This window comes from Arvicanthis niloticus, chromosome 24, assembly GCF_011762505.2.
Source record: "Arvicanthis niloticus isolate mArvNil1 chromosome 24, mArvNil1.pat.X, whole genome shotgun sequence".
NCBI lineage: Eukaryota > Metazoa > Chordata > Mammalia > Rodentia > Muridae > Arvicanthis > Arvicanthis niloticus.
The window spans coordinates 41,233,634-41,255,644 of NC_133432.1; the positions used below are offsets into that span (position 1 = coordinate 41,233,634).

The window sequence follows — 22,011 nt, forward strand, 5'->3', positions numbered from 1 at the left end:
TTTTTTTTTTGTCCTTACATCAGAAATAAGGCCTTGGGTGGAAAGGCAGTAGCCTGTCTGATACCTAACTTCTTTCATAATATACAAGGTCACCTTTTTTGCTTAAGGTTTGTTTGTTTGTTTTTGCTCCTTTCCAATTGATTCCTTCTATTTTCTGGGGTGTTGTTGTTGTCGTCATTGTGTGTGATTAACAAGACTGTAAACAACTATTTATTCACTTCAGGCAGGTATGAACTTGAATCAGCATTGGAAAGCTGAGGAAGGAGAGCTGGTTACAAGCCTGGCTACATAGCAAAACCTAATAATTAACTGTACTAACCTACAGATCATGTGCAATATTTTCAACCCATATAGTACAGTGAGTAATGTACTTCACGCTTCAGCCAAATGCATACATACACAATATATGTAACTTAAACAAAAAACATGACCTCTGGTGTTTTCTGTTTTTTTTTTTTTTTTTCTAATTTATTTTGATTTTATGTGCATTGATGTTTGCCTGCATGTGTGTCTGTGTGGGAGTGTCAGATCCCCTGGAACTGGCATTACAGACAGGTGTGAGCTGCCATGTGGGTGCTGGAAATTGAACCCAGGTCCTCCAGAAGAGCAGTCAGTGCTCTTAACCACTGGGCCAGCTCTCCGGCCCCCTCTGTTCTTCTTTTAAAAAATAAAGATGGATCCTGACATGTAGTTGGGAATATAACAATTTAATTCTACACGGTTCATATTCTTAGTATGGCAGAGTGGTACACAATCAGATTCTCACTTTTTGTAGCCATTCTATAGACTAATTGATCCTAAAAAGTACAAACATATTGAGGTCTTCTTAATATCCTGTATATAGTTCCAGGTTCCATGAGATCCAGAGCTAAGCAAGATTCAGTCCTTGCTTTTGGACTCAAATGGAAAAGACAGACGATAATAACTTTTAGCAGGCACTGTGCTGTCGGTATAAACAGTGTGTGCCAGCAGAGGAGCAAGCAGCTTGTTCTCCTAGAGCATGACCTAGAAGGGCTTGGTAGCACAGTGACCCAGGAACGAGGTCATATACAATGAGTGAGAGTTTTTCAGGGTAAGAGAGAAGACATCCTTGGCAGAAGGAACTCTAAACAAAGGCAGAAAGCTGGAAAGTGTGGTCAGAGGTTGGGAACATACGGAGAAATCGGGCTCAGAACACAGTTTTCTCATTACAGGGGAGACTTTTCTGCTGTAGTGAGAAGTGTAAAGAGCGTGTAAGATGGAACATCTGTGCTTTAGGAAGAGGAGATGGCAGTTCGTGCTTTTTAATTGTATCTGTGTGTGTGCACATGCGTGCGTGCAGGTGCTCATGCATACATATTTGGAGGTCAGAGGGCAACCTGTGGGAGTTGATGCTCTCCTTCCACTACAGGGGTCCCAGGAATCAAAATCCTAAGGCTTGGCAGCAATGCCCTTATCCCCTAAGCTATGTGACCGGGCTCCTCTGTCAGCCAATTAAAGGGTGATTAGAGGCAGAGGATTCTTTGCACTGTTTCCTGTGGGAAGATGGTCTAGGTCCCAGAGTTGTGTTAGTTATTTCTCTTGTTACTATGACAAAATACCAGACAAAGCAACTCATAGGAAGAGAGGCTTGTACTGATCCACACACGAATTATTACTGAGAGCATCAGGCAGGGAAGACAGGCTGGCATGGCCCTGTTCACAGATGAGCCTCCTCACACCTTGGCCAACCAAGAAATAGAGAACTAGAACAGAAGGTCCACACTGCATCCTTCGGAAGCCTGCAGTATCCTCCATCTACCAATGAGGGTCCCTGCTGTGAGTTGGAGACCAAGTGTTTGAACATGTAAGCCTGTGGAGAATATTCCATATTCAAGTCACAGCAACAGTTCATTTGTATTCTGTGTCTGGCATTTTCTGATGTTCACTGGATTTACACTGAATTTAAAACAAACAAACAACAACAACAAAAACAACAAAAACAAAAAACTAACGAAGAATGGATCCTTGATCTTGAGGAGTTTTTGTCTAGTAGGAAACAGAGAAGCAAGTTACTTTAGTAGTGTAGTGGGTGAGAGTTATACAGGTTTGCACACTGCAGGAAAAGAGCAGCAAAGCCAAGCTGAGACCATCAGAAAGGCCCCTTTGGAAGGGGCTGCATGGGGAGCAACAGGAGCTGGCCAGCTGAAGCAGAGGGCGAGCCTGGGATAGAACCAAGGGGGAGGAACCCTGGATGGGATTGTGGTAGTACAATTTGAAAGTACATTCAGGTCATGCCGCCAGGTTTGTCCTTCTGGGGTGGGGAGAGCATTTGGGTGTTCAGTCATGGAAATGGCATGAGCAACTTAGTGGTCTAAGCTTATTCTGATAGTGTAACAGATAGTAATAGCTGGGCTGGAGAGCTGGCTCAGCAGTTAAGAATACTGGCTGATCTTCCGGAGGACCCAGGTTCAATCCCCAGCACCCCACATGGTGGCTCACAGCCATCTGTAATGCCAGTTCCAGAGGATCAGATACCAATTTCTCTGGCCTCAGGCACTGTATGCTGTGATACACAGACGTACTGCAGGCAAAACACCCATACACATAAAATTAAAATAAAATCTCAAAAGTATTTTTAAGATAGTAATAGCTAACCTTCATCACATACTTCTAGTGCTATGTAAATATTTCACCCCTCAGAAACAATGCTATTGTTAGTGGCCTTGTTTGCCAGGGAATTTGGTGACACACAGAGGGGTGGAGCAGCTTGTTGAAGTTTGCAGCACAAGAACCGAATTTTCCATAGTCTTGCTCTAACTCCCAGTGATGGGCTGCTGGGGATACGAGGGCCAACCTAGAGAAAGGAATGGCTGTGGGTCGCTCTAGGGCAGTGGCAGAACATGGGGGGAGGGGACTGCTAATTGGTTGGTTAGCCCTGACAGGTGGCTTACGAAGCAGAGACTTGTGTTCTCACAGCTGTGGAGGCTGAGGCCCAAGGTCAGGGTGCTGTCAAGATTGGGTTTTAATACTTTCTGGGCCCATATGTATGTGTCTACCATTTTGTTTGTTTGTTTGTTTGTTGTTGGTTTTTGTTGTTTGTTTTGTTTTGTTTTTCAAGACAGGGTTTCTCTGTGTAGCCTGGCTGTCCTGGAACTCACTCTGTAGACCAGGCTGGCCTCGAACTCAGAGATCTGCCTGCCTCTGTCACCTGAGTGCTGGGATTAAAGGTGTGCGCCACCACCACCCGGCTACTGTTTTGTTTTCTTTCTCGTCTGATTGGTGTTTTGTTTTGTTTGGGGGCTTTGGGGATGTTCTGGCTATTTTAAAAAGTAAAGTATTACTGTATAATCCAGCCCCCAACTCACCAGCCCCTGTCTCAGCCTCCAGAATTTCAGGATTACTGGTGTGGTGTGCTGTGTGTACTGTGGTGGTAACTATGGCCACCTTCTAATTGTACCTTCTCCTTCCTATGTTTTATAAAGATTCTGACCTTATCCAACCAGGGCCCATGTTCATAAACTCATTTAATCTTCTTTACTTCCTCAAAGGCCACATCTCCAAATGGAGCAGGTTAGAGTTCAACACAGGAACTCTGAAGGACACAGTCATTCAGTCCATCATAGCAGCAGTGTGGGAAATAACTGAGACACATTGGTGACTGAACTGGAGAAAGAGGGAGAAGGAATTGTTTAGGATGACAAGCTTCTCACCAATAACTGTGGGCTGAACAGCTTCAGTAATGTTTAGGGAGGATGGGGTGAGACAGGGTCTCTTTACATAACCTTGGCTATTCTGGTAATTACAATGTAGACCAGGCTAGCCTCAAATTCACAGAGAGCCACATGCCTCTGCCTCATCCTCTCAAGTTCTGAGATTAAAGCTGTGTGCCACCATGCCCAGAACAATGCTGATTTAATGTGGATCTTTTTAATGTTTTTCTGTCCTGGATTAATCCCATATTGTTGTTTTTAGTTTTAATATAATCTTTATTATTTTCCAATTATGAAAGTAATAAGCCCATAACATTAAAATATTAATAATAGTAAGCCACAGAAAACGTACAACTTCATCTTAATTTTACAACAAAGGCATACTTACTACCTCAATTCTTCCTCCTGTTGCATTTTTAACCCTTATTTATTATTTATTAACATACAGTGTCTATATGAAGTACATTATAGAATGTGCACACATGTATAATGGTCAGCTCAGTGTCGTCACCATACCTGTCACCAGGTATGACATTTGTTATCTCTGCTATGGGACTATTCAGAATCCTCTACTAGCTATTTTGAAGTGTTCATTATTGTCACCCATAGTTAATTTACCCCCCTGAACAACAGGACATTAAGAATTATCCTTCCATGGGGCATGGTGATGCATACCTGGGATCCCAGCCACTCCAGAGGCTAGAACAGGAAATGGCCCTAGGGCAGCCAGGAAGACTGGTGAGACTCTCTTTTTAATTGGCCCACACAGTTGCTTCTCCTCTGTGTGCCTCAGCAGTTCAACAGGCAGCACTTGTCACACTGTGAAACACTGTCTAGAATGCTTGAGGCCCAGCATTCTTCAGACTCTTCAGCTTGGGGCTTATTCATGTCTGCCCAACACACACACACACACACACACACACACACACACACACACACACACTGAACCTTTTACAGACTCCGGTGTCCATTGTTCATCCTTACATTTGGCCTGGTGATGGTGGCACATCTTTAATCTCAGCACTCAGGAAGCAGAGGCAGGTGGATCTCTGAGTTCTAGGCCAGCCTGGTCTACAGAGCGAGTTCCAGGACAGCCAGGGCTACACAGAGAAACCCTGTCTCAAAAAAAAAAAAACAAAAAAAAACAAAAAAAACAAAAACAAAAACAAAAAAACAAAAAACAAAAACAAAAAGAACCTTATGTTTGCATCCTGATGCCTAGCCTAGTCCATGGGTATTGGTGGGCTCAGTGACTGTGTGTTAACTGAACTGTTAAAGTATCAGGGAGCATCAGCGGGCCTGTGCTATCTTAGCTCCGGATCAGATGACTGCTGAGCACTTCGTCCAGAAGCACCGAACATGCGAACATGCAGACTGAGGAGGTCATAGGAAGCGGTGGACTGGGAGGGAATGAGTAGGAGGGAGGGTTTGTAAAGATGAAGATGCTGCCGGTGCCGTTGGAGAACCGTGAAGGTAGGGCTGCAGTCACAGAAGTATCTACAAACAACATACTTGCACTTCTGTAAGAAGTCAAAGTGCAGTAGCACTTGGGGGGAAAAAGTTCCAGTTGGAGGTGGCAGTGTTCGGTGTGGTTCCAGAGGGGAAGTGGCATGAGGGTGGAGCTTTAAGGTACCACACTGGCTGTCACCTGAAATTCATGTTGCTAGCTGTCTAGATGTCTAGATTTTTTTCCCCATTTATCCCTTAACTCGTATGACTGAAAATGTTGAACATGATGATTGATGCTACCTACCACCCCTGGAACCTACCTTTCCAGAATCTTCTATGAACCTCTCTCCTCCCCAGTGTTAATTTGGTTGTTGTAGTTCTGTGAAGTTTGGAGTAGTTCTCGATTTTCAACAATTGATATCTTTGTGTATGAACGTAAGACAGTTTCTCGATCTACTGTTTTCTTTTCATGCTGGACACTAAACCCAGAACATTTCGATGCTTCATGGAGCTACCCGCAAACCTAATCACAGATCTGAAATGCTGTTAAATTTTACACAGAATGTCCTGTTTTGAAGCATTGTTTCACAAAGAAACCAATACGATTTTTGTTTTAAAGTAACATCACAAAAGCAACAGCAGACATATACAGAGGACCCATCTTAATGCATAATCATGACAGTACTTTTATTTTAAATAATGTTGCTTTGCCCTTATCTCCATAGAACCCTATATCTTACTCCCGCTGTGGGGTTTGTAGACAGTAGTATGTTTCTGCGGCCATTTGGAGGAGCCTGCATCACAGGATAATGGAGTTAGTTGAGTCTGACTTGCAAAGTGCCGTCTTTGAAATTCCTAGAGCTCTCAGAATTGTCTTCACACTCCCATCTGATAAGAGCCAGTTGTCTATGCTGCTCTAGCAGAAGGTGGTTACAGCTACCATAGGGATGAGGAGGTTCTCACACTGCTAAGCAACGGACTCTCCCAAAAACTGAAAGTGAAACTCCCAGCCCCAAGCATCTGGACACATCCCGTTCCTTCACACATAGCTCCCTGTTGGTGAGATCGGAGAAAGGCAGCAGAGGCCAACAGTGAACGTTTTATTGTTTTGTAGACTCTGTAAGGCATAACTGGACGCCTTTGATACCTTTCTTTTGATAGAGTATTATAGGGAGTGAAAGATTTAATCAGAGGCATCTCTGTAATGCCAGCACTCAGGAGACTGAGGCAGGAGGATTACAGATTTTAGGCCAGCCTGGACTACATAGCAAAACTGTTTCAAAACAAGAAAAGGTGCACACAAAAGTTGAAACAGGAGAGACCATGAGTTTGAACCTACATAGTTAGAACTTGTCTCGGAAAACCAAAAATAAAAATGAAAGAAAGTGAGAAAATGTAAACCTTCTTCAATTTCTCAAATTCTAATTTTGCTTTTGCTAGCATAACTCTCCTTACATTTTTTTTTACTTAGATTTAAAATTTTTGTGACAAATAGTCCACTTTCTATCAATGAAGTGGAAAATGTGCACCTAGAGTTGCCTCTGCACTGAGGCGACTCTTCTGCCTCTGTACTATCAGATGTACCACTAAACAGACTCTAAAGGCCATCGTGGACACATCACCCCTGGGCGGTCTTGGCACTCTGCTGCAGTCAGGCTTCTCCACAAGGTGAAGAGGACTTCCTAATCCGAGCATCTAGAACACCACTCACCCTGATTCAGGGACAGCGCCATACTCCATGACATTATAGTCACCCTACAAGTTTTAACTAAGTCACACCCAGTCTCCTATCCTAGGCTTGCAAGACCAAGCCTGGAGCTAGCTATCTTATCCCCTGACCCCTTACTATTTGGGTGTGTGTATCAACAGAGGAGCTGAATGAGGGGTCAGCTCATGGCAAGGACAAGCACTGCTCCTGTTCATTTATCTTCATTATTTATTTACTTAATTGTTTGTGTTACTGGGACAATACCTAGTTCCTAGGGCACAAGCACCATGCCACTCAGCTATATCCCCAGATCATTTAGTGTGTTTTGAGACAATGATCTCACTAATGTACCCAGGCTACCCTTCAACTCACTCTGAAGCCTAGGTGAGCCTCGACACCTCCCTCTCTCTGTCTCTGCCCTTCCCATAGCTGGAATCACAGGTGTGCAGTGCGTGTGTGTATCCATGCATGTATGTGTGTATTTATATATACATACACTCATGTGTAGCTCACTCAGGCTGTTGCAGAGTTAACTACGACACTATATAAGCAGGATAAAATAACACTGTTTTTGTTACTCATACTACCTAAGAACTGTTTTGGTTCACTTCTTAGATGGTCCTACTCTTCTCCACATTTAGATAGATTGAAGATTTTTCATTAACCTCTTTGTGGTTTCAGAACCACTAGGCACCATGCCAGCTTCCAAGAGTAAAGCTTTATTCTATGGCTTAATTGTCCATAAAACAATCTTGGTTTTTGTTTTATTCTGTTTTGTTTATCATTCTGGGAGAGAGCTTTCCCATGTAAAAGTAGTAAGGCTTCCTGCATCTTTGATTTTTACCTGCCAAAATCAAAGGAAAATATTATACTGTATACATAAGAATTTTCCTTATAACTATTCATTTGTAGTCAAAATAAGTTTTTTAAGGAAATGAATATAGCCAGAGTATATATGTACATAATCAAAATATAATATGTACATTATTGTGTATAATTAATATATACTACTAATAGGATTTTTTTCTCCCATCTTGTAACTACTCTTTTCTAAATTCCAACTTAGAAGAAAATGGTGAGATGTTCCAGTGGTTAGAGCACTGGCTGCTCTTGCAGAAACCAGGGTCAGGTCCCAGTACCCACATGGGGGCTTATATCTGTCTGTAACTTCAGTTCAGGGGATCCACCACTGTCTTCTGTCCTTCAGGGGCACTGCACACACATGGTGTACTTACCTACAGGCAGACAAGCACTCACTCTACATAAAATAAAAATAAATCTTAAAAAAATGAATTCCAACTTAGAGAAAATATAAAATGAGCATACACCATTTTTCATGAGTGTGATTTGAACAAGACTGTTCTTGGTTGCTGCGTTTGTTTGTTTGTTTGTTTATTGTTTTGTACACAAAAGCACTTGAAGGTCTGAGGACCACTTGTAGGGTTCAGTCTTCTTCTTCTACCATGTGGGTCCTGGGAACTGAATTTAGGTCATCAGGCTTAGTGACAAGTGCCTTAGCCCATTGAGCTATCTCAAGAACCTATGATAGGATTTCTTGAGAATTATCTGAAAAATCATAGGAAAATGAGAGCACACTAAGTGATGTATTTTTAGAATTGACTCTAAGAATACTTGTTTATGTAGAACTGCATGGAATGTAGAACTAGAAACCATCATGTCTTCTCGGTACCATGGCCCTCGTCTATTTGGTAGTGTGTTCAGAGAAGGGCCCAGAACAGTGGTGTAAAGGGTGATGTTTAATAAAGGCGTTTAGAAATCAGGAGATGAACATCCTTTGATATGAAGATATAAACAGAAAAAATGCCTTCAGTCTCATCCACCCTAAAACCTTCAGAAGCAAAATATTTAATATAGCTAAGAAGGAAGCTGCACGTGAATTTAAAGGTGCACCAAGAAGAATGGCAGAAGTTTAAGTGGTCCAGTCGCCTGGAAGCCACAAGTGTTTGGTTGTGGGTGCAGCTTAAGTTTGTACTCAAAAAAAAAAAATTGCGTTCAGAAAGCTCGTGATCACAAAATAAGACAAACTTTCCCAATGAGAAAGTTTCCTGAGATAAGTAAAGAGGCCGGTTCCGCATCAGAGCGGTTTCCACCGCATCGGGCTTCACGGGTGAATGCTGCCGAGCAGGATTTGAATCATTTGTTCCTTGCTGTATTGTCGCTGTGCCTGTGGAAGCGGAAGAGCTGCTTCTAGGCAATGCTCAGACTTTTTCCTCCCACTCCCTGCCTGTGAGTCATCGGAACCAGTATGCAGTCCTTCACACACAAAGAGAACGCTGTTGACCCATCAGCAGGGAATGCGCTGGCTTGGTAATCATCGTTCTTCCTTATAATCAGGCCCAGGCGTTTGCAAACTTCCTGGCAGGTTAAGGATCTGCGGACGGTTGTAGACTGGAACAAGAAAACCCAAATTCACAGAAATGAAACGCATGTTGGCTGGACTTATCAACACTGGACTGATTAAAACGGAAAGCACGTCAGTTACTCGGGGTGTTTTAAAGCCTGGGTGTGCATGGTTTCCTCCTTACCTTCTACCCTCCAGTTCTCACTGACTTAGTGACCCGTGCTTTCTGCTCTTCCTCAAGGTAGAGAAAGGCTCTGGACCAATTAAGATTGGGAGTTTCGGGGCCCATGCAGGGGCTCAGGGCCAGTGAATACCACCCAGCAAGGTCGCATCCCAGGCAGGTGAGGCCATTAGTGTCGTTGTTTTTGTAGGGTCCTTCCTCATCGGTATAACAAGGGTAAGTTCTACCTCAAAGAAATCTGTAGAGGCCACTCCAATGAGTCCTTTAAGGTGCCAGCTCACTGCCGAGCATGGAGCATGCTGAAAGGACAGCTGTGAGACAAGATGGGTGTGTTCAGCCTTGGAGAACGGCTTACTGCTTACCCCCGCCACACACACCCCCTCACTTATAACAGTGTGTTATGACATAACCTCTAATTACGGAGTTAGCAGTACGACAGAGTTGGTGGAAAGAGGCCATGTTTAAATGTGTCTGTGCCAGTACCCCATAATCACATACCTTATAGGACACATCTGTTTTCGATGAATTCAGAATTACAGACCTTTTTCAACCTCTTTTGCTACTGAAGACTTGGCCATGCCCTCGGCTGTACAGTTTTTTGGGTTTTGTTTGTTTGTTTGTTTCCTTGGATCATATTATATACCAGGTCCCTAAATACTGCAATGAATTACACATAGGTTTGGTATCTTAATACAAGAGATACCAACTCTTTAGCATCCTGGGGGCCAGAAGCCCAAAACTCAAGGTACCAGTTGGGTTGGTTCCTCCAGATTCTGAGGAGAAAGGCATCTCTTAGAATGTCCAAGCTGTTGAATGCTGTTGGAAGGCCTTGGCCATGTGCAGACCGAGCCTCTCAGCACTGCCATCCCTGTAATCCACTTCACAAGGCCCTCACTCCTAGCTCAGACACGTACGTGGCTTTCTTTTATAAAGACAATTATCATTGGTTTGAAGAGCTATTAAAATCCAGAAGATAGCATCTTAAGATCCTTAATTACAGCTGGGGGGTGGCCACATATGCCTTTCATGCCAGCACTTGGGAAGCAGAGGCAGGCAGATCTCCAGGTTCAAGGCCAGCCTGGTCTACACAGAGTGTGCTAGGACATCAAGACTACGCAGAAAAACCCTGTCTTAAAAAAAATAATAGTTTGAGATTTTTAAAATTTCATCAATAATGACAATTTTCCACCAAAAAGGTCATATTTAAAAGTTCTTGGAGCAAGACCTAGACTTATCTTTTTGGAGGGACACTGTTCATCTTTCTTCATCCAGTGGTTCTCAGCCTTCCTAATGCTACAACCCTTTAACACAGTCATGCATGCTGTGGTGACCCCCGACCATAGAATTGTTTTTGTTGCTACTTCATAACTGTAATTCTGCTGCTGTTATGAATTATAATGTAAATATCTGTGTTTTCCAATGGTCTTGGGTAACCCCTGTGAAAGGGTCATTTAACCCACAGGTTGAGAGCCATTGTCACTGCATGGTGGGAACGGTAGATTTTTTTTTTGCTGTCAGTATAGTGTCATGAAAATATTGAAAATAATGACCCAAAGGGCAGGTCTTCTTCCTCTGCAGGAAAACAACTATTGGGTCCCCCTGCCCTCGCTCTGTCTTTTTCCAGTGTGGCAGCACTGGGAAGTTTCCAAGCCTGCTAGTACTATGTATTTGGGTAAAGAGTGAGCAGGAAGACTACACATATCTTCACATGGCTTGGGCTCAGGTGCCATATCCAGTTCTAACAGAACTGGATACAGAAGAAGAGCTGAGAGTTCTACATCTTCATCCACAGGAAGTCAGGAGCAGACTGTTCTTAGGCAGCTAGGAGGAGGGTCTCAAAGCCCACCCCCACAGTGACACACTTCCTCCAAAAAGGCCAAAACCTTCTCCAACAAGGCCACACCTCCTAATAGGAGGCCACTCCCTGGGCCAAGCATATTCAAACCACCACAGTGAGTTATTGGCCTAATATGAATCACATATAAATAAAAAGCCCAACTCTGTGGTTTCTAAGTAAAATCTAAACAGCCTTTCAGACCTAGTTTTTTTTTTTTCATCTCTTAAGTAAGGTTTGTTAATACAAAGATGACTGACAGCCATGCAATGGGGTACCACGGCACCTAGCAGGACTAGAACCGTGTTCTTACAGCTGTCATCACTGGGTTTGATTTGTTTGGAGGCCATGGGACTTAGTGTTTTAGTTACCCAAAGTGCTGCCTACACTTAATTCACTGTGCAGTAGGGTTGTTACAGCCAGCGTCACTGAATGTTCTGTATTGAGTTTAGAGTTACAGATCCTCAGGCACTCGGCTTCTGTTCCTGCCTCCAGTTTCCAACACACGAGGCAGCATAGAACACAGTGTTTATACTCTGGGTCCCTTGCATACATTGCAACCATGACTATGAGAAGGATCCAAGCACAGCCTGGAAAGCTGCAGAGTATAACTGACAAAGGTCTTATAAATACGACTTTGGGGAGTATTGTCACTAGTGACCATGACAGTGAAGTCTCAGGGAAACCTCTTACAACAGAAAGGATGGCTTATTGTTGTCGAAAACCTGCTGAGTTCCACAGCCGCTGAGCATCTCCCGGCCCCAGCCAGTGACGGCTTCATGGGCATGCACTGTCATTGATCACCAGTGACGGCTTCACGGGCATGCACTGGCATTGATCATTTCTCCACATTTCCTTTAATAATACTTTTTAAAAACGGGCAGTGGTGGTGCACTCCTTTAATCCCAGCACTTGGGAGGCAGAGACAGGCGGATTTCTGAGTTCGAGGCCAGCCTAGTCTACAGAGTGAGTTCCAGGACAGCCAGGGCTACACAGAGAAAAACCAAAAAAAAAAAAAAAAAAAAAAAAAAAAAAAAAAAAATTTAAAAAGCCTGAACTTCATTAGTTTCCACAGCTAAAATATTTTGGCCACAATATACCTGTTACTAAAATAAACTTTGTTTTGTTTTGGTTTTGATCCTGTCTCCCTGTCTATGGTTCAGGCTGATCTACAGCTCACTGTGGTGCCCCACGCTGGCTTCAAACTGACAGCCATCCTCCAGCCTCATCCTCCCGAATGCTGGAATTACAATTATGAGCCACCATAGCCCGCTTTGAAATAAATTCTTTATTGAAAAACTAGATAGGTTTGTAGTTACTCATTTAATTTTTATTACCTTGTAAATTAAAGGATATTGTTATAAAGTAGGAAAGCAGCTAATAAAGCTTAACCAGGTTGTTAATAACGCACCGGACACATAAAGCCCTTAGACCATATCTTAGCAGCGAGACTTCTCAGTCTGCAGTTGATCAGCCTCGCACTGTTCGGACACTGCCAGTGGCAACCGTAAACCAAAGGTTCTAAGTTACCTTACCTAGAACCTAAATACAGAATTATAGAAAAGAATAACAATTCTGTTAGCTTTTGAAGTACTGTAATGTATCAGTCAGAAGGAAATGTTTCATTTATTACTAGCTAGGAATTATCAGTATAAGCCAGAGAGACCCTTCCAGAAATTAAATTTGTGGGGATTTTTCGACTTCTCCCTAAGTAGAAAACTTTTAGACACCTCTATAAACACAAGGATTGGGCCATGAAGCAGATCTTGTCATCTCACACGTAACTATCCTTGGAGTGCTGTGTTAGTGGACCCCTTGCTGATGCAGATGCTGGCTGGTGATGCCTTTTTATCTCCCAAACTGCACAATCAGCATCCCGGGTCCAGCTCCTGTGTGGCCTTGTCACTATCACATGACCCAGCCCATCTCTGCTTTATGGAGCCAATCCCATATGATTGGCTAGCCTTGTGCCTTCTGGAAACTCGTGGGTTTTGGCGCTAACCCAGGAGACCAAATGCTTCCTCCCTGGTGCAGTGGTTACAGGCCAGGCTCTGCTCCCACAAGTTAGCAGTCAGCCCAGGACACTGTATCAACTTCAGTTTTATTCACCTTATTTATTTGCAGCTGCTAGTGATCAAATTGAGGACCTCACATGTTAGGCATGCCCTGTACCCTGCACTGCACCTCTGGCCCCTCCTGCATCTTTACATGTGGGGGTTCTGTCATCATCTCTCCGAGGATGCATATTTTGTGTCTCTAAGATTCCCATGTCCTTTCACAGGTTTGCTTTGTTTTTCTTTCTTGTTTTCCAGAAATAGGTCATTTATACTTCTGTTAACTGAAACCGTTCTTCAGAGATGCTTATGATTATGTACACCTGTATAAGAATTACTCTGATTTAGAAGTTTGTGTATAAGTCAATATATCAACACTTAGAGTATTTAAGGTGGATGATGTATAAGTTTGTTTCTATAACGAAAGTATAAATCCCAGCACTTGGGAGGCTGAGACAGGAAGATCATAAATGAGACCCTGGTTACAAAAAGAAAAAAACATTGAAAAAATTAAAAGTGTAAAAAAAAATTTGAAATGAGCTGGGTGTTGGTGGCTCAGACCTTTAATCCCAGCACTTGGGAGGCATAGGTAGGAAGATCTCTGTCAGTCTGAGACCAGCCTGGTCTACACAGCTCTAGGACAGCCAGAGCTACATAGTGAGACTGTCTCAAAAATGAAACAGAACAAAAGAATATAAAGTATAAACTCATATGCAGGTAAGTTTACACTGACAGCACATATACCCCAAGACCCCCTACTTCACCTTCTGATCATAACCCCCATACTCACCAAGAAGCTGGGAGCTCTCTGCAGGGGTTGGGGATCCCTTATAGCTAGGTACTGTCAATCTCAGGAATTCAGTATGAATTAGTTCCCAATGGTTTCCAAACATTTCCCTGTACTGCTGAAAACTTCCCACCAGTCACCAGCCTTGGCTGCTGTTCACCCTTGATGACAAACGCTGGCTTCCTGCTTCCTGTTTCTAGACCAAACACATTTACCTGTATGAGCTGAGGCCAGCGGGGTCTCGCTGGGCTGACCTAGGTACCTGTTCCACATGGTCGTGGCTCCTGGGCTTCAGGACCGCTGCCGTTGCCCACTGTCCTGCTTGCTGATTTTGTTACTTCCTTCACAGGGAGAAGAAAGGAATTGAGGCCGGCTGTGTTCCCAGGCCTCCTTACACTTAGAAATTTGCCTCTATAGTCTTTCTTCGTTGTTCTCCAGGGGAAGAGATGGGCTTTACATCACCCAAGCCCTTCTCAACTCTCCAGAAACTTGGTTCAGCTTCTGTTGATATTAGCATTTAGCTCGGTGGTTTCATCCACTGCCACGCTTACATTCTACATTCTCTGGTGGGTTAGCGTCTTGCCCCTGCATTTCCTTCTGGCCATTGGCCTGACTCTCCTGCTCTTAGCTCTATTGCTTCTCTTAGAAATTATGTTCACTCCTAAGTGAGAAGAATATATGCAAACTTCATTTTGCTGTTATTTTAATTATTCCTTTTTAAACCACGGCCACGTCCCTGCTTTTTAATTAAAGCCTGTTTGATGGTTCTGCCCCCCTGCTCCCACCAAGAGAGGGCTCATGCTAATGTTTCCCATTTCCCAACACAAAAAAGATAATGTCTCACCATTTTCCTACTTTGCATCTCTGCACTGTGAGACCGTGGTGTTGGCCAAGGCATACCTCTTCCAACTTCCACAACCCCACTTCCTCCCGCCACTTCTCCCTGCTGCATCCTAGTGTTTTCCTGGAAAGCCTGGTTGGAAGTCCCTCTTTCCTCTCCTCATTCAAGAAATGCTTGCTGACGTAGACCTTGGGGCTGCAGGGATGTACAGGATTCCCACTGTGACCTGCCTGAGCTCGCAGGACACAAGGAAAGAGAAGCAGATCCCCGGAGAACACGCTACATAATTGCTGCCTCTGACAAGTGCAGTGGGAGGCTGCCCAAGGGAGGGGCCTCTAGCCTTGCTGTCAGGGAACACCTGACGTGCGAAGCGTGCACAGGCATGTGTGTCACTGCACGATGCCTTTCTGACTCTTTCCAATGAGAGATTTTAGTGAATGAATGCCTATCTGTCTTACTCATATTCCTAACTATTTAATAATCGTCACTCACAAGCCCTTCTACAACCTGCCCCTTCCAAGTGGAGATATTTTTAGCCTTTTAATAATACACAGTCTCCTTAGCTCCCAACTAGTATCTGAGTAGAGGCTTGGGATTAATACTCAAAAACTCGGAGTTCGCTTATCAAGCCAAAGCAGGAGCAGATGGAATCCTACAGAATTCCAGGTACCCATCTATTTGAGTCTGAACTTCACCCACTTTCTTAAAACTCAGACTTTCCCCCCGTGTAGCTATCTAAATTTAGATGTCATGCATTTGTGTAGGCAACCTACAAACGGCACTTGCATGAACACACTCCCTCTCGATATGCCATATTGATGCTATTTGGATTCAGTACACGGTTGGGTTCCCATTTCCATCATTTCGGTTTTCACGGGTTATTTAAAGTCTTTTCTCAAAGAAACAAAGCTAGTAAGCCAGCATGGCGAGTCTGGGGCTCTGACGGGCTCGGTGGTTAAACAGCCCATAGTTTTGTATGGCCATCATGGAGAGGCATCGACAAGTGGAGGCAGCTCTCCCACAGTGAGCCTCCGTGGCCATCCTTGATGTGCTTAAAGCTCAATAAGCCTTGTCAGGGGAGATCTGAGGCTGTGATGTTCTATAGTGTCCAATCTTACCCCACCCCCAGCCAAAGTATATTTGCCACCATTAATTGGTGACATTTTTCATTCTCAATTCTGGTTCGATGCATCGAGCGCCTCATGAGTAGCATCAAGCTAGGGGTATTGTTAAACATCAACTAAGGTGTGAGACAACCTTCTCTCACTCCAAAGTATCCCCACGGAGGCGGGGAAGTCCTGATCTTCTAGACAGTGAAATGTAGTAATTCAGGGATGTAAGAAAGAAATTCCTCTAGTTCTAAAGATATCTTCAAAGGGTGCTTTGGATTAAAATAATAATAACCTGCAGATCCAGAGTCCACTGGTAAAATGTGTAGGCCCTCATTCAACATGCTATAATAACGTGCTGTGCACAAAGTAAACAACAACAACTTTGGTTCTTGCCTTGAGGTTTTCGTTCAGTCTGGACTGGTGGTCCCTAGATGTCAGCATGTTTGAGAATGGAGGCAGGGCATGTGGGGAGATTTGTGGACCACCTCAGAGTCCCTGATGCTACAGAGGCTTTTAATAATACACAGTCTCCTTAGCTCCCAATTGGTATCTGAATAGAGACTTGGGATGTCCCAACCAGTTCCTAGGGCTGCTAATGAATCTGGCTGTGGCCATTCTTAAAAACTAGGGGGGTTTGTGGGGTTAAGAAATCTCCTGTGCTTTGGGCAGTGAACATTTGCAGTGCTTGTGAGACACAAGGTGTGATTGTCTGAAGCCAGGCCTGAGGGCACACACCCATAAGCAGCACTCATGAGGTGGAGGTTGGAGCATCAAGAGTTCAAAGTTGTCTCTGATGACAAAGTGAGCCCCCTGGTAGCTGGAGATACAGGAGTGCGGTCTTAAAACAAAACAACAGCAGCAAAGCAAAACCACCAAAGAGTCAACTGCTACTGTCGGGATGTCTAGACCGGGATTCATAGCCCACGGCTGCTAGTGATAGACCTGGAATCTATTGAGAATTATGTAGCATTGCTAGGAAGCCAATCAGTGAACACATAGGTTCTCTTAAATTAGCCAGGTTCAGCATTGTCTCACCTTATAAAAGGGGGTTCGTCCCATGGTATAGGGCTGTAATCCCAGCATTGGAGCTATGTAGCCTCCCCCCATCCCCCAAGTCTCTTATATGGGACTTGTGTATTCATTTAAGCTGCATTTGGTATTTGTATTTATTTGTTTATTTTTACATTTCAGGTTTTGTGCTAGGCAAGAATTCTGACACGGAGCACCACAAGTACTTCAATTCTCCTTTAAATGTATTTTCTTCTTCTTCTCTGTGTGTGTTTTCCTACCTGGGCTTTCGGCCAATGCTTGTAATTCCAAGCACTTAGAAGGCTGAGACAGGAGGACTGCCTCAGGGCTAGTCTGGGCTTACATAGTGCGGTCCAGGTGATTCGGGTTGCAGTAGGAGACGTTGCCACACATGAAGAATATAGACATTAGTTCTTCCAGCGTTGTGTACTTCTGCCACACAAACATAAATGGAATTACAGGAAATGATCAAATGATCAAATGATAGGAAACAGTGTCTAGAATATTTGTTACTCATTTTCCTCTGAAAGACACATTCAGGCAGTCGGCGCTGTAAGTCTCAAGGTAACTGACAGAAGCTGAGGCTCCAGGCTGCTATGGATCAGAATTGACAAAAAATGCCTTTGTCCTATATTCTCCTGGGAAGTCTCCAAAGGAAACACAAGAGACAGCCCCTTGAGTCCTCTCTCTCTCCAGGACCCTTTTGTAACCAGTTCGGCTCAGGTTTGGAGACTGTGCAACACTATTTTAGTATAAATGTCGTTGCAGCTTTAGCATGGATTCTTAGCCAGACACAAGATCCAGCGTACATGACAAGTAGGAGGCACTCCCAGAAACCTCAGCGGAACGAGTGTACCATCTCCCGCAGATCCTGACAGGGACATTCACGTTTATCCTCTGAGTCTTCTTTCCCATCTCTTTCCAGGACTGCATCTTCAATGGAAAGCTCCATAAGCTACACTTAGAACCATTGGTGAAAGACAGAAATGCATCACTCCATTTCAGACAGGCTCAGGCAGCCAGGGTGGTGGCACATGCCTGAGTGTGACACTTGTGAGGTGGGGGCAAGATTGCAGGTTTAAGGCTAGCTTGGGCGGCAGGATGAGAGACCCCTTGTCTGTCCAACTAAACAGGATAAAGTATGATCTTTGCCATCAAAAGGCAGAGTCCAGCAGACACACCTATACGTAGTATAAGTCACTAAAGTAATGCTGTGGGCCCTGTGTTTCTAGCTCCAGGAGTGGCGTGAGGACCTTGACTGACTAGTGCCCAGCGCTCAGGGAAACTCTCAGTACAGTTAGCACACAGCTTATTTCTATGAGAACACTGCCTATAGAAACACAAACATGAACTGGAGGAACCCAGTGCCAAGCATCATAGAATCACTGCTCCTTCTTAAAAAGCACTTGAGATTATAAAAATCACAATGTCTGGAGACATTAGCATAAAAAATAATTTGTTTTTAATTCGTGTGTGAGTAAACCAGCTCACTTAAAGACTCAGTGACTCAAACAAAACAGTAGGTAGTCTCCTGGGATGCTAATGCCATTTTATTTTTCCCCAACCCAAAGGTTCAAGATTTTTTTTTTCCTGAATTTTTAGGCTTAATATGTCACATAAACGGAGTTTGTCACTGTTATGTTAAGAGTGATCATCTTTAAACATAATTCCAAAGCTGATCATGGGGGAGCATTCAGGAGACTGAAGCAGGAGGATCTCAAGCCCGGGGCCAGCTGGATTACATATGAAGACCCTGAACCAAGTAAAAGAAACAATAACCCTACATATTGTTTACTCCTTATGTTATTGCAACGCTCCCTGCATTCACTAGAACTTTCACTGCTGATAAAAGCCACTCCCTAAAATTAGCCAACAGAGAAGGGATCCCACAGTGAGGAAGGTAGCACTGTTCCCAGCTGAGAAAGGGACCCTGCATTGTAGGCCACTGGGACTCCCAAGGTTCCTGGACCTTGTTCTCCGCTGCCTCGTGAAGCAGAGTGAAATGCAGCAAAGACAGACCTACCCGCTTTGTCACCGAATAGACTTTTATGCTGTTCTGTCCACATGACAGAATACGGCCACTCTACAGATCCCAGCATATGTGCTATAAAACCGTAGGAGGAAATAATGGCCTAATTTTGCAGGAGGAAATTCCTGCTGCTGGTTCAATGGCAGTGCTAAAGAGGAGCGGCTGAGACGCTCACGCCCAGGAAAACGAGAGGGCTCTCATTGTGAGAAACACTTCCTAGGCAACCATGGCTCCTGGTCTGAAGTCTAGTCAGTCATTCCTCCAGGAGCTTATGTATATTCTATGTGTGTGTGTCTACAAAGAGTCGGGAGAAGTCCCTGTTAAAATTCTACAAAATATGTACTGAGGAAAGTGAATCGGAGAGAGGTTAAATTATCTGCCCGAAGTCACAGCTGGTGAATGGTCCTTCTTGAGTTCAACTGTGGGCTATCTTGGCTCCCAGGCCTGATGTCTTTTACTTTACCTGTTGGTTTTAGTCTGGGCTCTCCTGAAGGCAGGAGTGCAGGACAAGCTGTGTGGGAGTTTGGCCCCAGGGGCGAAAAACTGAATGGTCACTGCAAAGAAAGCAAGAGAAGCTAGGGGCCCCTTTTAGATGGGCAACCATCACAGACATCTGCTCCTTGGTCCCATAGGAGCATCCTAGGAACTTGAAGCAGCACATCTCTAAAGTGGGAACTCGAATCAAACCATCGATCACGTCCCTTCCTATGTGCTCCTGTCCAACAGTGTTGCTGGGTGACCGTTTCCACACTGTGCGTGGCCAAGTGCCAGGTGGTTGCCCTGGGAATCCTGTGACAGTGGTCCTGGGGCTGGAAATGAGCTAACACAGGCCAAGGCAGGGGCTGGAACTTGGAGATGGAACCATCGAGAACACAGTGCCCACAGTGTCAAAGAGATGCCTTGAGCAGCTGTAACCAGAGAACAGGATAAGGATCTTGAACACCATAGTTCGTTTATCCATCCGTCTGTCTGTCCAGTCACCAACTAATACAAGGAGTTACAGAAGGGTCTGCAGAATTGAAGTGAGGCATTTTAGATACTACATAAAAGGAAGAAACTAATATAATCAATGTTCAAATAGACAATTGAATAGAAGCTGTAATGTGTGTGCTTGAAAAGCCCTGGGTATTCTGGAAATTAGTCTTGAAGGGTAAATAAAAGCTGCCTGAAAGAAATGTGAATATTGACTTGACACTCAAATTTTAATATTTTGATACTAAATCCCTCAAATGTCATCACTGTATTGCAGTTATGTAGGAGTAACCCTGTTTTTAGGAGGTAAATGCTGGAGAAACTCAGAGAAAAGAGTCATCATGTCTGCAGTAGACTCAAGTGATTCAGCAAAGTTCCCATGTCTGGGAGGGCAAGCGGATAGGACACAGATGTGGCATGATGTCAGCGAGCAGGTGAAGTAATTCAGGGTGTACAGATGCCTACTGGACAGTGATCCCTTAGTACTCAAAGGATCTGTGCCAGGACCCTCACAGGCACGGAGATCCAAGGATGCTCAGGCCTTGTCTAAAATGATGTTATTGGCATAGAACATACACATATCTTCCTATTTTAAAATATCTTTGGACAATTTACCATGCCTAGTACAATGTAAATACTATCTACATAGTGTTTCAGTATGCCATTTATAGACCAAGGCAAGAAAACACATCTGTACATGTTCAACATAAATGGAATTTTTGAAAAATGTTTTCAAACTGAGGTTGATTGAATCTGAGGATGTGGAACCCAGGAATACAAAAGACTGGCTGCTCCAGGTGGTGGTGGTACATGCCTTTAATCCCAGCCCTTGGGAGGTAAACACAAGTAGATCTCTGATTTGGGGGCTAACCTGGTTTACACACACACACACACACACACACACACACATATATTATATATAGAGAGAGACAGAGAGAAGAGAGAGAGAGAAGAGAGAGAAAGAGAGAGAGAGAGAAGAGAGAGAGAGAGTTAGTTCCAGGAAAGAGAGAAAGAGTTCAGGCCAGGGAAACATGGAGAAACCCCATATCAAAACAACACCCCCACCACACACATACACACACACACACACACACACACACACACACACACACATCTGCAGCCAAAAAAGGACAGAGCGGCACTATCACAAGGAGTTTAGCTCAAGAGATTACAGTAGGAAAGACAGAAACTCTGTTGTAGGCACAAAGTCTTTGCAGCCTACTTTAGTAAGGGTTCATCCTCTCCTTTAGCCCACCACCCAACAGAGGCAATGGAAGAGAAAAGTTATTAGGATATGGGGGAAGTGGACCTGTTCAGCAATAGTTCGTTGGGGGCGAGCTCCATCCCCTTTGTCAGCAGTTCAGTCCCATAGCAAACACCAAATAGGACTCGGCAGCTGCACACCAGTCCTCTAGGCAGGCAGACCCCAGGCATGAGCCAGCAACTGAAGTCCAGTCCTTTCAGGGAGCAGACACCAAACAGCTGTAGTTCCATTGTAAAGAGACCACCGGGCTTGCCAAACGGCCTGAGGAGAGGCTGCAGGAGCCGCAAGCTACCACAGGAACCTCACGAGCAGTTCGTGGGCAGGTTTCTCTCAATGTCGGAGTTATTACAAGTTGAGCTCAACAACACTATGTATCATCAACCAATACATGATGTCTTTATTGAAGAACAGGGAGGCGGAGCAAACCAAACCGATGCTAACTGCTCGTCTCCCACTGTCTGTGGGGTCATGTTTATACTCCTTTATCAAGTGTCCTTTCACGTGTTTGCTGTATCCAAACATCCTCTCACCTGCGTCTGCTTCAGGAAAACATTCTTCCCCATGTCTGCTTTAGCAAGACATCCTTTCATCTGTGTGCCCCAGCAAAACATCTTTTGATATAACTAACATTCCCAAAACTACAAGTTTCCACTTCGCTCTGTCATCCTACTGAAAACAGGGCCAAAGGTAGAGGAGAAGATGGCACAGAACCTGCACA

The 22,011-nt window shown here is 44.1% G+C and overlaps 2 long non-coding RNA genes across 6 annotated transcripts in view; both read left to right on the top strand.

Annotated features, from left to right (window-relative positions):
- The window catches only part of LOC143438207 (uncharacterized), a 113,335-nt gene that overhangs the window by 25,610 nt on the left and 65,714 nt on the right, over positions 1-22,011 (top strand). The window lies entirely within an intron of this gene.
- On the top strand, positions 53-20,238 carry LOC143438206 (uncharacterized). Its single transcript, XR_013107194.1, has 2 exons — positions 53-15,553; positions 17,191-20,238. It is a non-coding gene; the product is annotated as an uncharacterized LOC143438206 (long non-coding RNA).